At 37.5% G+C, this 17,902-nt stretch overlaps 2 long non-coding RNA genes across 2 annotated transcripts in view; one reads left to right on the top strand and one right to left on the bottom strand.

Moving 5' to 3' along the window:
- LOC121026048 (uncharacterized) overlaps nucleotides 1–17,902 on the bottom strand; it is a 552,687-nt gene that overhangs the window by 437,359 nt on the left and 97,426 nt on the right. The gene's annotated exons all lie outside the window — the stretch shown is intronic.
- Nucleotides 1–17,902, top strand: part of LOC121026050 (uncharacterized) — a 126,035-nt gene that overhangs the window by 10,171 nt on the left and 97,962 nt on the right. The window lies entirely within an intron of this gene.

Genomic DNA, 17,902 nt, shown 5'->3' on the forward strand with positions numbered 1-17,902 from the left:
AATGTGAACTCAAACTGCCTATTCAAAGCCCATGCCATGTCCACTCTACTACCTACTCATTCCATCAAATAACTATTTGGTGTCTTAAAAATAGAGGCCCTGATGCGTCTAAAAGAGGAGGCAAGAAGGCATCGCATTCCCCTCAATTCTTGTTGTATAACAGATATCAAATATGAATACAAAACAGCCTTGAATGATCGTGCCTCAATTATTTCCACTGTTCTTAACTTCACATTCCAAGTCCTATCCATTATTTTGGGTACTTATGCCAGCTTCAAACCAGGAGAAAACTTAAAGGACATTCCTGCTAAAGAGGAGAAAAATATAAATAGCTAATTATAGGCTTTAATGTTTTGCTTTTCATCAGAGTATTCTCAGCTGAGCAGTTAAAAACTAGGCACATTTTCAACAAATTACAGATAAAAAAATTTTAAAAAGCAAACAGTGATTCATCTAGATTTCTGTCCAATGTAGAGTTTGGAATTAATGTTGCTAACAAAAGGGTATGGACATGGAAACATACTGTATTTTCTTTAGGAATTTGCACTCAATATACTTATCTTAAAAGAAAATTACTAAAAATTAATCTATAAACATAAAACTCAATCTTATCCAAAATATAATCCTCACTATCAAAATAAAATTAAAAGGCTATTTCGAAATTGCTATGTCCTAAAAATATTACCCATCACATCAAATCCACTACAGCACCTTCATATAAAGATCTGAAAAAGGAATTAGCACATAGAAAAAATAAATCTCTATTTCTCTACAGTTCTGTTACATTATGACTACAGTACTGTTATCAGAGGTTAAACTGTAAGAACATCAGTTCTAAAGATATGAAACACCAACTCTATCAAACCCTTAAATCTGTCATTGTGATCTCTTTGTCAAACATGCTGCTGTAGCTATTTTAGTGGATATACCTAACCTAACTGGATTTCTTTTGATAAAATTTAGTTACTGAAATAAGATCTCTGTTTCAACTCCATCTTTCAACCTTTGGCATTTGTCTACTTCATCCATGATTAATTTAAGATGCAGCTGGTATTTTTCATAAATCTATTTGCTTAATAAAATATGCCTTAAAATTGGTTTCTGGCTCTCTTTTCCCTTTTGAAACAAAATATCGATCAATCAGATATATCATTTGAAAATGTTAATGGATTTCAGCCAAATCTAGTTAGAGGTTGAGTTTGAGAAAATAGATCTCACTAGGTGAAGTCCGGTCCACTTATCTGTTTAACAGCACTGATAAAAACAGTACTTCTACATACCCAGTTATTTTCAAGAATCACTAATTGAGCACTGAACCTCCTGGAAGATAGGAAATATACAAAATGAATCCTTTGTCAACCTAAGAACTCGCTCTCTACTGGGTCCCAGATATCGTTCGGCCTGACTTGCGAGACAGAATCAAAAGTACTAAAAGGTCTTTCAGATGCAGGTGATTCCAGAACTTTTCCTAACACCTCTGAGGTGTAAGGAATTCTCTCCTAGTATAGAGCTTATTTTTTTTTTTTTTTTGTCTCTAAAAACACAGACACTTGGGGCACCTAGGTGGCTTCGTCAGTAGAGCATGTGTCTCTTCATCTCAGGGTCAGGACTTCAAGCCCCATGTTGGCCATGGAGCCTATGCAAAAAAAATTAAAAACTAAAAAATTAAATAATCCTTAAAAAATAAATAAATAAACCCACAGCAAGGTTTTATACTACTACTTTGCTGGCTTCCTCTAGTATTTTAACACATAGGACTGTTTTGAGACTTAGCATATTTTAATTTCTTCTCTGGGCCATGGCAGCTGAGTAATAACAAACAGCATCCTAGAGTCAGAGGCATATTAATGGTGATTACAATCTTAAGACCTACAGTTATAGAGTGCATGGTAGACCAGCCTTCCTTCAATTTTAAGTGGAGGCCATTTCGTGTGCTTCGCCTAGGTTTACTATGAGAATCAAATGTCAATAGGAGTTATGTGTAAATAAGGAAGTACTGTACAACACAACTGTAGCATATAATTAACTGCCTGTCCCCTTGGACAACTGGAATACACTGTATCACTACATCCTCAAGTTGGAAGGACCTTTGGGTCTTATAACTCTATCTCCTACTCAGTATCAGAATCTCCCTATTGCATCGGTCCCACCAAGAAGGAAATTCCTGCCATGAAAAGCCTCTAATTTCTGGACCTAGGGAATTAGTGACCAGCCCATAGAGCTGAGGAAGAGACCTCCCCAAGTTTTTATCTGGCTGAAGCAAGAAGCAATAGGCCAAGAAGCGAACCAAATTCGAAAACACTCAGCCCATCTTTCTCTCCTTTCCAGGTTTAGTCTTAATATAAATATCAGGAATAATATATATTTTTATCATTCAGCACAGGTCCTCTTACATAATAGGTGTTGGATATATTTTGAATGTTGAATAGATTGAGTGAAGGTCTTTTCACCTCACCAAATGTCCCTTCATATGCTAAGATCAGGAACCCCTTTAACAGGAAACAAAGGCCAAAGTATAAATAACATAAAGAGAATTCAGAGTTCAAGAATGAACATGGGACACCAAATGTTGACTTTTCAGTGTAATTCATTTCTGTCACAACGTAAGTAACAGATATCAGACACTTCGTCCTGGTGAATAATGGGGTTAAGGCTGGAGCACAGGGAAGGAACTAGCTGAATACATTTGTTTTACTTCCATTTAACAAAAATGCAGTTCACACTAATTTGAGGTAGAATTCTTTTAGAAATGTGGTTTGAGGGCACCTGGGTGGCTTAGTCAGTTAAGGGTCCAAATTCACCTCAGGTCATGATCTTGCAGTTTGTGGGTTCAAGCATCACGTCCAGCTCTGTGCAGACAGCTCAGAGCCTGGAGCTTGATTCAGATTCTGTGTCTCCCTCTCTCTCTCAAAAATGAATAAACCTAATAAATAAAATAATAAACATTAAAAAAAGAAATGTGGTTGGGTTTTTGGTCCTGAGTGGAGGTGGAAAGAGAAGAACAATGAGCCAGAATTACAAGGAGGAAACAAATGAGAGGAATTGTTCTGAGAGAAAATAACATCATCTTCCTTGAAGACCAACAATATGCTAAAAACTCTTGGGAGCCTATCTCTAGGAGGATTAAAGAAGATAAAGGCATGGGTATTGCATAGAATCCATAAGGGAGCAGCATTTCTGGAATCACAGAGAGATCAGGGCAATGCCTAAGTGCTACCAGCAGCTCTTGGCTGAGGTCCCAAGAGGTAATCCATGGCAAGGGGAATCCCTTTCCACCTTTCTCCATTCTCCTTCCCTCCTTACTAACCTTTCCTCCTTCTCTTTTCTTCCTTATCAAGAAATGCAACACACAATCATTTTCCTTTACCTATGTGCATCATATCTGGAATGAGTGGGAATGAGGCACAGTCCATAACCAGAAGTAACACCATACTATACAGTCATTCATAGAACTGGGATGACCACACAAGACAGTTCTCACTTTTCCCTTTGATTTAACCATCAGTCCACAGACTGCCTACCTTAAAGGAGGTAACCTGGAGTCCTTCCTCTTTAATCTCCTTTGCTTTACCCTTAACTTCCTCCATCAAGGTTTCCTCGAGTATTATTAATGTCGAAGCTCCTGGCTGTCTGTTGATTGACTCAAGCTGGTTTTTCCCTGCATGCAGCTAGAGGGACTGTGATACTTCAGAATGAAGTGAATTAAGCCACAAAGTGAATAACAGGGAGCATCTATAAGCCACACACGCAAAAATGTGGATGAATTTCAGATAAATTATACTGAACACAATAAGCCAGACGCAAAAGAGCACCTACTATAGGACTGTATTTTATATAAACTTCTAAAATAGGCAAAATAAGCATGGTGTTAGAAGCTAGGATGGTGGTAACCTTCAGGCAGACAGAAGTAGTGACTGGTTACAAATATGTGTTCCAGGACACCTGGGTGGCTCAGGTGGTTAAGTATCCAAATCTCAGTTTCGGCCCAGGTCATGACCTCACAGTTTATGAGTTCAGGCCCCCGCACCGGGCTCTGAGCTGACAGCACAGAGCCTGCTTGAGATCCTTGGATTCTTGCTTCCTTTCTTGGATCCTTCCTTCCATCCTTGGATCCATCCTTCCATCCTTCCTTGGATCAATCGATTCTCTCTCTCTCTCTCTCTCTCTCTCTCTCTCTCTTAAAATAAAGTTAAAACAAAAAAAAATTTTTTTTAAGTATGTTCCATCTGAGAACTACACACTTTTGTCATTTATGTGCATTATGTTATACTTTAATGAAAATAATAAATACATAAACACATAAATGGAAACCTAGCAGCATTTGTGATGTATCAAATTAAACTGAAAAATAGTTATAGGGAGGGGCATTTAGGTTGCTCAGTCGGTTAAATATCCCGATTCTTGATTTCAGCTCACGGTGAGTTGCAGCCCTCAGTGGGGGCACTGTGCTGACAACATGGAGCCTGCTTGGGACGCTCTCTCTCACCCTCTGTCCATTCCCTGCTTGCGTTCGCTTGCTCGTTTTCTCTCTCTCTCTGGATAAACAAACATTAAAATAATAGTTATAGTGAAAGAGAACTGTGAGATTGCCTGCTACCTAGATTCTTTGGCCTGCTGAGGGTCTTGTTTGAAGTCTGCTTTCTCTGTGCTAAACTGGGAAGCTGGCAAGTCCAAGACAGGCCATAAAGACTCACTAGCATCAAACTGAGAACTTTTCGAGATGAACTCAAAAAAAAAAAAAAAAACAAAAAACAGTAAAGAGACTGTTTTACCATGCAAATTCAGGGCTATTTCACACCCTGTGTAGAGTCCACCCAAAGTCCTCTTTTTCTCCCCCTTGGATTCAGTGGCATGGGTTCCACACTGTTATGAAAAACAACAGACAACATTTTAGATGCCCTCCTGAAGTCAAGAGTTTCCTTCATTAGTGCCATGCTCCATGTCCTTTCATCTAACTCTTCAACTATCAGTGTTAGCGCTGATCAAACAAGCATTCAGTACGGCCCCTTGTACCCAGTGACCAGTGCTCCAGCACTCTCTAGAAGTCATCAGTTCTTCAAAGCCAGTTATTAGGTAGGGATCCTGCTGAACTTCAATCTCAGTTCACTGCCTCCCCACCCCCAACCTCAGAGTGCTATTGTGACATGCATAGCATTCAGAAAGGTAGGTACCTTTAATTTTTTACACAATCAACAAAGGCCTGGTTGAGTAAGCACTTTCAATGATGTGCAGAGCTGTTAGATTTTTAAAAAGGGGCCAGCATTCCCTAAAAAACTCTTTAATAAAATGGGGACGTCTGTCCAGTTAGGTTTCAGCTTAGTCTACATGGTGGCAAGGAGGCTTGACAACTTGAGAAGTTCATTGGTCATTTCTACACTTAAGTAAATCTGATTCAACATTTTCAAATGGGAAACATAAACATGTCAAAAGCAAATATGCAAAATTCAAAGGTATTGGCTAGAGGTGAGAGACTTCCAAGTGCATGAGAACATTTCTCCATGGGTTAAAATTCTTATGTTTCTAGTTCCCTCCATCCTCACTTCATCCACAAACCTTTCTTCCTCCTAACAGGTAGCTTTGAAACAACAAGAATTCATCAAATTTTCACCTATTTATTCATTATTATGTTTTTACAGGTAAAAACCAGGTAAGAGAAGGGGCTATTTTTACTTTATCACATTGATGCGTCCTTTTTTATCTGTACCTCTTTAGGCATTTTGTCCATGTTATTTCAGGGTTGATAAGGGTGTAGGGGAGTCTCTAAGCTCTTGTCTTAAATGAAATCATTTCTGATTGTGTAAATATCTTATGGTTTTTGTACATTATTTAGAAAATACAAGTTTAAAAATACAAGTAATACATGTGAGAAAGTAAAAATAGCCCACAGGTTTTTTTTAAAGGCAAATTTACAAAGGGGATGATTGCTCCAACTGCCCTCCTGTGAGGTGGTCTCAGGCCTCTTTGCTCTTTGGCCAGCTGGTTTATGGTGAAATCATTCTAATACTCACTGTTCAATCCCTTGGCTTCTCTCTAAGTTCAGCAATCATTAAGTATGCTAATTATTTTCACCTTCCTTTCCAGGACATTAAAAGGCAAGGTAGAAAAAAATAATATAGGCCTTCGAATATAATTTCTACTCACATGTATATTCCAATGTTGAAAGCCATAGTATCATTCTGCAAAATATCAAGATAAGATACCTGAAGTTCATGAGAAAACTTTAATTCTATTGAAAAAAGGAAGAGGAGGGATTACACAGTTTTCTTTTTATCACAATGGCTCCAATTTCTGGCTATTGAGTTGGACATCCTATAATCTGGCATATTAAAATTTTTTTACACTGCAATTGGAACAATGGTTACAATGCCATTTCTTTTTAAAACTCCCTCAAAAAAAAAAGCAGAACAGAAACAGCTATAACTATCTTAAGAAAAAAAATATCTATCATATCCAACTAGTTTGGAATTTAAACAAGGAAAATGAAATTATGTTATAATTATGATTTAGGCTCAACCGAAGAGAGAAAATCCTAACAACCAGAGATGTCAGTAGTAGAAAGGGCTTTGTTGTGAATTAATGAGTTATCTGTCATGAAAGAAACTCAAACCAGGCCTATACAGCCATTTTCTATAGATGTGGTGTGAGTGTTTCCACTGGGTCAAAGATAGGACTGAATGAGAACTACTGCTTTCTCAAATCCAAGGTTTTAGGATGCCCAGGGGAGTCCCCATCAAGACCCTAGGTCCTCTAACATGTCACATGGTACTTCTGTAGAGAAGTGAAAATCATGGTATACAGTAGTATAGGAAAGAATACAAGGTCACTTACAGTAGATTTCTATCTAGAGTGGTCAGTGCCCAAACTTGCCAGTATTTATTGTTTTTGTAAATTATTTTTTTTAGTCTTTTAAAAAACGTTATTTGAGTATAGATGGCACACAATGTTACATTAGTTTCAGGTGTACAACGTAGTGTTTCAACATCTCAGTAAGTTATGCTATGCTCACAAGTGTAGCTCCCATCTGTCACCATACAGCGCTATGACAGTATCATTGACTATTATTCCTATAATGTACCTTTTATTCCCATGACTTTTTCCTTTTGTACTGGAAGCCTGTATCTCCCTGTCCCTTTCACCCATTTTGCCCACCCCCTCATACCCAACTTCCCTGTGACAATCATCATTTTGTTCTCTGCATTTATAGGTCTCATTCTACTTTTTGTTTATTCTTCTGTTTTGTTTTGATTCCACAAGTGAAATCACGTGACATTTATCTTTCACAGTCTGACTTATTTCATTTAGCATCATACCCTCTAGGTCCATCCAGGTCATCACAAATGGCAAGATCTCATCCTTTTTATGGCCGTGTGATACTCCATTTTATCTATATCTAATCTCCCATATTCTTTATCCATTAATCTACTAGTAAATAATTGGTCCATCACATTTGCCTGTAAAAAATCTAAATGACTCACTTTCCCTCTAATCCCACTTCTTCAAAAGCAATTAACACTCCAGAGCAGAATGCTAGCTCTTGGCTATCTGCTTAGTGAAAATAGGAATCTAAAACTTTCATTCTATAATGTAACCAGAAAAAGGGCAGAATCATTAAATTTAGACACTACCTCTTCACAGTTATGCCAAATTCAAACATAACCAATGGGAATAAAAATCTTGCAGGCTGACCCTGAATTGCAGAGGCCACCAGATCTACGGTCTTAAACTATAGTCTCCAACCTTTTTGTGATCATTGAACTTACTGAGCACTTACTATCTGTTAGGCATGCTTCTAGACCAGGGTTCAGCAAACATTTTCTACAAAGGCCCAAATAGTAAATGGCCATCTTTGTAAGCCATATGGTCCTGTCACACCTACTCAAGTCACCTGTTATAATGTGAAAGCAGCCACAGACAACACACAAATGAATGAGTGTGGCTGTGCTCCAGTAAAACATTTTTTTTTTTTTTTTTTACAAAAACAGGAGACAGGCTAGATTCGGCCTATGAGCAAGAGTTTGTCAACCCTTAGTCTTGACCCTTGACATACATGAAAGAACAAAACAGGAAAAAAATCCCCTCCTTCATGGAGCTTATATTTTAATAAAATTGGTAAAGAAAGAAATTAGCATGCATTCCAAATGACGTTTATTTCTAAATTTTGTGTATAATAGCATATAAACACATTTTATATATAAGATTTATGCAATACAATTACAATGAACATGAAAGATTTTAATTTAAACTTCCTATATTAATCTTTGATACTTTTATTATTTATTCACTGTTTCACTAAAATTATCACTACCATTATAAGAATGATATTTTTTTTAAATCTTGGTTTAACATTTGGTGATCGATTTTAAGTCAGTTGTTGCAGATATTTGGTTTTAATAAATATCACAGTGGAAAATCCATCTCACAATGATAAACAGCTCCAAATGGAAGAAATGTATTACTGACTGCACTCATTAAAACATGATTTCCATTTTTAAATCTCATCCTCCAATTATACAAAGGATTTCATTAAATTTTTGCTTTATAGATTTATATCTTCCTCAGTGTAATTAAGTTGTTATTGCCAACCAATTGGAAGGTAAATATTGGAAGATAAACATTTGTTGGCTGACTAAGTGAATAAAAATTCATTGCAAGCATTTGTAAGATTTTTAAAGATGTTTCCAAGTTGATGTGAAGTGTGCAGACAAGAATTCCTTATGTGACATACTTACATAGTTCTAAGCAATACCCTGTCATTACTCAAATTTAAGGCACATAAACATATCACCTAACAGTAGACTGGGGAAAGGAAGGAATGAGGCACTCAGTGCCAAGCTTTCCATGCAATGGAATGTCCATACTTCCCCAAAGCAAACTCATGTAAGTGATGAACATGTGACCATTCAACAATCAGAACAGGTAAGGGCATCAAGGCCAATCCTTACCTTTTCTGTTTTGTTTTGTTTTTTTTTTAATTTTTAGTTAACATACAGTGCAATATTGGTTTCAGGAGAATTCAGTGATTCATCACTTACATACAACACCCAGTGCTCATCACAAGTGGCCTCCTTAACACCCACTGCCCACCCCCGACCCATCTCCCTCCATTAACCCTCAGTTTGTCCTCGGTCATTGAGAGTCTCTTGTGGTTTGTTTCCCTCTCTTCTCTTTCCCCTCAACTTCGCATATATTCATCTATTTTGTTTCTTAAATTCCACATGAGTGAAATCATATGGTATTCATCTTTCTCTGACTTATTTTGCTTATGATCAGTAAAGTTTTCTTTCTTTTTTAAGAGTAGATTCAGTTGATCATCCAGTGCACACTATAGCGTGGACTTTGGAGACAAGTACCATTCCTGGCTATTTATATTGTGTGCGTTTGCATTTGGAGAGTGCTCTTCCTAACACCTGTGTATTTGTACAGGATTTCAACCCATACTGGTAGATGTAACTTATCAATTCTGCCAATCTAGTTCACCTTCTTTTTGTGCATCTTCTTAAGAGTAATAACTTCTCATCACGGCACGTATGGTATGATAATGCAGAATAAACTCAAATTAAGTGAATTTTTCATTCACTCTTAGTTAAATCACAACCATTTGGTTGGCTATTTTTAGTTTCTTACTCCCATGCCTGCTCCAATCTGGAAGCTCAGAACCAGAAGCCTTCAACTATCTGAACTCCTTGGCAGAATCTTTGAAACTTCAGATGAACTTTAGCCAAGTTTTCTCTGTCCCTAATGAGAGGTTATTAATCAATAGTATGTTTGTAGTCATGAAAAGGCTGTTTACAATTTTAATAAATGTCATCTAGAAAATTAACAAAAAAGTAATTAGGAAGATTTATTGCCTGATTCCCTATCACCTTCATGGTCAAACCAAAGGAAAATGTGATAAAGAATGAGGATTACTAACACTTCAACATTTTATAAATATGCCTTCAAAATCCTTCTCAAATAGCCAGAAAGTTCAGCACACCCTCTTCCAAGATCAGGTAATACCCTTTCACAATTTTCACAATGTTAGGTAAGCTTGTTTGTTTTTTTATTTCTTCAACCCTCAGCCTTCCCTCTGTAAACAACTTTAGAGCAGCGAATTTTATCTTTTACTTTTCTGGGTATTAGGACATAATAGTGTTCCATTAACATCTGCTGAAATTAAATAAAACCTTGTGAAAGTTCCAAAGGCCATTTTAAATTTCCATGGTCAACCACTGAAAAAAAAATGGAATAGTGAATTCCATCTTGTGTTCCTAAAAAGAAAGTGTGAAATACTTCCTTCTTCATGTCATAGTTCTGATTCAATAAAATTCTTCTCTGAGTATAATTAAGCCCTATAACACTGAACATTCTTCTTGAAATGTACTCTAAATACATCCAGTTTAAAAATGTGAACTTAACTTGGCCTACCTTCTCATAAAGGGGCTAATTAAAACTGCCATTTGTTGATGATGTGGTCAACCTCATAAAAAAATCTAACCAAATCAAACTCAACTACTCAGAGAGTTCAGCCAGGTGACCAAATGTAATAGCAAAAGGATTTTCCTGTATCAGCAACCAACTAGAAAATACAACCAAATATAAAATAACATTAACAACAGAATCCAATTCTATAAATTTTCTAAGAATGAGTTCACCAAAATACCCACAACTGCTACACAGGAAATTTTTAAAGCTCAATGAAAGAACATAAAACAAAATCTGAGGAAATAAAGAGCATTCCATGTTCTCAAAGGGATGACTTAATATTATAAAGATGTCAATTTTCCCCCAAATTCATCTATATTCAAATCAATTCCAATAAAAATTCCAGCTGAATTTATTTTGATAAACTTGATAAACCTCTTCTAAAGTGTGCATAGAAGTCTAAAGGCCGATAAATAGCTAAGTCAATTTTGAAAAAAGATGACCTAGGAGTAAGGAAGTGCTCTACCAAATATTAAGACATACTAAAAGTCAAAATAAAAAAGACAAAATGGTCCTGGTGCAAAAACGAACAAATAGAGTTGTGAAGCATTAGACAGAACCATAGCAGACCCATGTCCCAAATAGACAATAAGGATCATGCCATACACACATCACAGAACAAAGAATAAATTGGTTGGTATACAGTGCTGGGAAACCCTTTTTGATGAAAATCAAACTAAATTCCTACATAACACCTTACACAATTTTGACCCTAAGAGGATCAAACACCTAAATATGACAAGTAAAGTGTAAGCAAAACAATGTAGGAAAATAAACTCATAACTGAGGGATGGGCAAGGATTTAAACAAAATCCAAAAAACACAATTTATAAGGTAAAATACTTGCATGCTGTCATACAATTCTGTTCACTGCTAAAGTGAACAGAGAGAAAGGAAAAGGAGAAGTAATCTGTAATGTATAAAACTGACGGGGAATATAAAAGGAATAGACTATCTGCAATATCAACGGACTACCTATCAAACAAGGACAAAACAGAAAAATGGGCAAAGGAAATGAACAGGCACTTAAGAAGAAATCAAGTAACTCAAGCTTATTAAGAGATGCTGAAGATTGCCAGTAATTAGACAGATGTACACTTTGTTTACCTATTAGCAAAACCATACAACTGCTATTCCTGTGACTATTGCTGTGTAACAAATCATCATAAAACTTAGCTACTTAAAACAGCAACAACCACTTTATTATCTTTTTCATGGTTTCTGTGGGACAGGTATTTAGGAAGGGGTTGGCTAGGAAGTTCTGGCCCAAGGTCAGAAGGTGTCTGCAGCTAAAGTAACTAGGGGATGACCACACCTATCTTCCGCCTCATGCAGCCATCTCCTGGTGGTCTATCACATGGGCTAGTTGGGGATTCCTCACAGCATGGTGGTCTCAGGGAAGTCAGATCTCATACATGGCAGCTCAGGGATGCAGGGCAAGTGTTTTAGCAAGCAAGGTAGAAGCTGAATCACTTTTTATAATCTGACCTCCAAAGTCATACAGTGTTATTTTTGCCAGGGTCTTGGGGCCAAAACACTCACAAAAGCCTCCCCACCTTCAAGGGAAGGAGAACTAGACTTGACTTTTTAAAAAATTTTTAAATGTTTATTTATTTACTTTTGAGAGAGAGAAGCACAATCAGGGGAGGGACAGACAGACAGACAAATAGAACGTGACGCAGGCTCCAGGCTCTGAGCTGTCAGATTTAATACAGAGCCCAACATGGGCCTTGAACTCACAAACTGTGATATCATGACCTGAGCTGAAGTCGGACACTTAAACGACTAAGCCACCCAGGTGCCCCTAGACTTGATTTCTGGATGGTCAGTGGCAAGTTTGTAGAAAAGCATTTGGGCTGGGAGATACTGCTACAGCCACCTTTGGAAACACATTGGCCACAGTGCATAATTCCAAGTGTGAAGGATCATGTGGTAATATAGAGAGGCACAGATATTCTAGAAAGCAATCTGGCAGTGTTTAGACAAGTTAAGTGTGCCTCCACCATCTGACTCAGAACTCTCACCAGTGGCTGTGTGCCCCTGTGAAATTTTCCTACAATCTGTAAGGGGACATGTACAAGGATACTTATGACAGCATTGTTTGAGGTAGCCAGGAGTTGGAGATAATTTGTGTTTCATCACCAGGGGAATGATTAAGTAAAATGTGTTGAATGTTTGCAAAGATTCCTATATAGCAGTTTGAAGCAATAGAGTAGACATGCACACAGTAACATGAACAGAATATTAAAACATCATGGTGCTGAAAAGGATAATGAGGTTCATAGCACGTTATCAATATTTTTATTAAAAAATTCACACACACCCAACAATGTATTTTTTCAGGAGCACATACAAATGAAGGGTAGACCTCAACTGATTAAACGTTTGTCTATGAACAGGAGAGAAGAGTCTAAATAGGGACTGAGGAGGAAAAGGGAAGGAAAATAAAGAGACCAAGAAAACACAACAGGGACATTTCACTGACCAATGGTGTGTCTTGAACAGAGGAGTATAATCAACTCTACCCTTGACATATCATTTAATAATAATCTCCAAAGGCCCAGCAAAACCAGTTGTACTAGGTAGGATGTGAGACACCTTCTAGAAACATAGAGTGACACTTTGGCTAAAGTAACAGATGTTTCTGTTGCTCAGTTTGTTGATCTTTTAAAATATGTTTTGAGACGCAGGCAATATTGGGGGATCAATGAGAAATATATTTTCAGGCAGAAGAGGTTTCGTGGAGGTCGTCAATTAACATATCACATAGATGTCACTTTAATTAAGGCTAGAACGTGAGTATTTGAAAACCTAGATTTTAATGACCCGAAAGTTCCAAAATACATGGTGCTTAAGGAAAAAAAGGTGAATGAAAATTTTAGGATCACCTTTAAAGTAAAATATACATATGCAAAACAGCAATACACACTTTACAATAAAAGGGCACTAGGCTGCCTAGGGGGAAATGAGAGAGAAGTATGAGGGGGAAAAAAATTATTCATTAACTGTCACATCTACATTCAGGTTTTCAATTAGGCAAATAAATATTTTACCAAAATAACTACATTTCTAAAAAAACCAGTATTTTAATCAATCATTCCTACTTAGAAAAATATTTTAATGTCTGTGATCTCTCACGGATGGAATCTGATTTAATACAGTAATAAAACAACCACAGGGCCGGGGCGCCTGGGTGGCGCAGTCGGGTTAAGCGTCCGACTTCAGCCAGGTCACGATCTCGCGGTCCGTGAGTTCGAGCCCCGCGTCAGGCTCTGGGCTGATGGCTCGGAGCCTGGAGCCTGTTTCCGATTCTGTGTCTCCCTCTCTCTCTGCCCCTCCCCTGTTCATGCTCTGTCTCTCTCTGTCCCAAAAATAAATAAACGTTGAAAAAAAAATTAAAAAAAAAAAAAAAACAACCACGGGGCCAACGGCAGAATGTCGGGAAACAGGCAAAGACTTTATTTCGTTTCCTTGATAGAACTTTGACATCTGAGTTCAATGTTGGTTGACTGGTGTGCACTCTCTTTGCTTGGCATTCTCATTTAATAATGTAGTCACAGCTGTAAAACTTGAGATACTGTCAAAAGAGACAAAGAAAGCCGAAGCCGAACTAAAATGCTATGAGAATATTAGCCCTTTGGGGTGAAAGAAATATTAAAAAGTCAATCATGGTTTCCACATCAGGATCCTTTAAAGATTTAACAAAAGGCTACTTTAATTTCCCACCCCCAGTAGACACCCTCATGAGACTAAGAAAGAAAAACTGCCCTGCATCCCATTGCTCTCCCATTTGGAACCAGAGAAAAATTGAGCAATTTATGTTCAATCTCCTTCTCAAGGTCACTGACAGTAACATCTGTTTACTGGCTTTGATGTTCTAGGATTCTGAAGGTGAAGGGGGGAGAAAAAAAAACCACCATAGACGTGAGACAGTCATACTAATTCAATACTAAAAAAGGAGAAAAATTGCCACAGCAACCCAATACTTCTAAGTGGTGGCATTTGGACATTTGTAAAAGCACTAAGTGAACATAAGCAGAGAGCAATCCAGGAGACCCACTTCTATTACCAATTAAAACATGTTTTTTGAGCGACCTCACACTTTGGGTTGTCTATTTTTTCAATGCTTTATCTATTTTTGAGAGAGACAGCATTGAGCGGGGGAGGGAAGGAGGCTGGGGAAGACAGAGGATCTGCAGCAGGCTCTGCACTGAGGGCGGCAAGCCCGATGCAGGACTCAAACTCACAAACCACGAGATCATGACATGAGCCAAAGTCAGATGCTCAACTGACCGAGCCACCCACCCAGGTGCTCCTGGGCTGTCTTCTTTTAAGAGGCATTGATATTTATATTTCCCATGATTTGACTTGGTATAATACATAAAGGAGAAAAACATTTTTAAAAATCTTCCCAAATAAAAAACATGATTTCCACAAATCTGTTTTTCCAGTATAAGTATCTTATCTTCATTCCTTACCCTTTATGTAAATTTTAAAATATAATGCATACAAAAGGGTCTCCTCAAGAAAAGATTAAGAGGTAGACAAAGTGAAATCCGTCAACATGTATTTTTCTCCTGCTCGGTAGTTGTAATTAAAGGGGGAGTTCCAGGGATGAACTAATAAATACGTGTTAACTTTGGTAAGTACTTAACTGTGTACCAGACACTCTTAAGAACGTTAATGTATTAACACATTTAATCCTTACAGCAATGCTAAGGTGCAGATGTTATCCCCTTTGGACACAGCCTGAGAAAAGGAGATCCAGTAACTGGCTCAAGGTCACAGAGCCCGTAAGTGGTGGAACAAGGATTCAAATCTAAGCAGTCAAGCTCCAGACCCTGTACTCTTAATCATAATTCAATACCACTCCATTAAAAAAAAAAATAGATCAGAAGATAGACCAAAGTAATTGGCTAAGGAAAGTGGCTTAAAAAAAAATACATCATGTTTAAACTCAGAGTTTAAGTTATCCAAAGTACCAAAACTGTTAAGATAAAGCAAAACCCTTAGAGAACCCTAATCAAGTATGCCTAGACGCAGGGGTACATAGGGAAAACATCACTTCTGTCTCTGAGACTACCACTAATTACTTTCAACACTTGATAAGGTAAGAAGCCTTGCAGCACAATTTGTACGAGATTACTGGGCACTGGTGGAAAAGAATGACTAAAATTTATTGTACATGAATTCTATACTGAATATTCAAGCAAATCAGATTGTTGGCAACTTTTTGAGGACTACTGTTTATATTTTTTCCTAGGGAAAAAAAAGACATCACTCATAGTTGACTTATTTTTTTTAATTTTTTTTTCAACGTTTATTTATTTTTGGGACAGAGAGAGACAGAGCATGAACGGGGGAGGGGCAGAGAGAGAGGGAGACACAGAATCGGAAACAGGCTCCAGGCTCCGAGCCATCAGCCCAGAGCCCGACGCAGGGCTCGAACTCACGGACCGCGAGATCGTGACCTGGCTGAAGTCGGACGCTCAACCGACTGCGCCACCCAGGTGCCCCCATAGTTGACTTTTTAACTAAAAAAATGTAGCAACATCATAGATTGTTATAGTATCATTTGTGGACCATATGACATTTAAATGCATTTTTTTCTGAAATGAAATGCAATGACTTTAAAATGGCAATTTGTTATACAATCCATAGGTTTTGTCACGTAACACATGGGGGTGCAAGTTTGCAGCTCTCAGCCTGATCAGTATGAAGAACGCAAAGTGACTATGGGTTTTGGAATTTATTGTGAGTTTATTGTGGTGCTCAATGTCTTTATTTTTCAACAGAGAAACAAGCTCATGTGCTTTTATTTTTTAATAGGACAGTGGTTTATAAGTAATGCCTGTTCATCAACAAATGTCACTTAACACTAGCAGTGTAAGTTGTAAAGTCTGAAAGGCCTTAGGAGTTATTGAGTGCTGAATTTTCCTGCAAGGTACAGGTGATCAGGTTTTCCCTAGGGAATACTCACTCGAAGTTAGTATCCTAAGAAATAACAAATCGGTAAGACATGGTGGCATATGAAACCAATTCTTTTAATAATGATTCACTGAGTTACAACATGCCATCCAAGGGTTCACTGCATTTTGAAATCTGGTTTGCTTAGCTATGAAAAACAAATGGAAATAAACCAGACAAATCTCCTTGTATTCAGTGGTCTTGTCTCATTCAGAGGTTTCCCTCCCCTTTGTTATGATAAAATTACTCTGCTACAATTTCCTGAGCAATATGGCCAGTATCTAACCAATACACTGTTTCTATTCACTAAGAGGCTTACCTGTCTTGAGTAAGTAACCTCATCAAGTCTTGTATTTTTCTCCTTGCTTCTACTCACCACTTCTCCCAGAGTAGGGAAAACTCTTTGCAAAAGAATGCCAATTTGCAAGGGCTTTGTTTCTATCTATATGCACATGGCATATCATTTCTATCCTTGTTCTCCCACTACCATTTTCTCATTTCTGCCACGGCTTGTTCCTCTTTTCTGGTCACACTTCAATGTGTCATATGGGGGATACAAAGCTGAAGTGGCTCAGTTTATAGACCACGAAACTTTGATGACCGTTAATTTCGCATGAAGATCAAGGAGCCCAAGCTACAAAAGTCATTCATAGAAAACAACTTCATAAGTGGAAGGTTACTGTCTAGTTTAACTGGGCCCAGCTCTTTGCCTGTGATTATTTCAAACTGCATTATTCATAGCATACTTCCTGTTTGTGACAGTGTTTTCCTTTCCAAAACCTTTATGGTTTAAAAATGACAGCTTTTTTATGATTGACTCATCTATTCAGTCATTGAAAATAATATGGCTCTCTAAAATAAAGTCTGGATCTAACTAGATAATTAGGCACATGAAAAGCTAGACGTTTTCTTTTAGTAATTAACAAATTCTGCTTTTCAAATGCCTGTAGGCTCATGACTTTCTGAAAGTCTCAGTGTAAGTCACTGTAAGAGAACCAGTTAGTAATTCCTGCATAGTGCAATTAGACACAATACAATTATAGGGGTTTGGTTGTTCTTGAGTTGATTCACAAAAATTCTGGTCATAAAATGGCAGAAGGAACAACCGTTTCTGCCCTTAGGGATGCACCACCCTAGTGGGGAAGAAATTTTTTCCTAAATTACATTAAAACAATGATTAGGTATCTTTTGCTACATAAAAAATTACCTCAAACTCTAGTGAGTTAAAAATAAACACTTATTAAAAATAAATAAATAAATAAATAAACACTATCTCATTGTTTCTATGGTTAAACAATTCATAAACAATGTAGCTACATGATTTTCACTCAGAGTCCTTGGCGGGAGGGTGGGGGGGGGTCAACCTGTCAGCCAGAGTTGTAATCATTTGTTAGGTTAAGTGGAGATTCCAGTTTGCCTGAGACAATCCTAGTTGTGGCCCTTTTCCTGGCATAATTGTAATTAGCATTCC

Source organism: Herpailurus yagouaroundi, unplaced genomic scaffold (genome assembly GCF_014898765.1).
Source record: "Herpailurus yagouaroundi ecotype Mexico unplaced genomic scaffold, PumYag 67793, whole genome shotgun sequence".
Taxonomy (NCBI): Eukaryota; Metazoa; Chordata; class Mammalia; order Carnivora; family Felidae; genus Herpailurus; species Herpailurus yagouaroundi.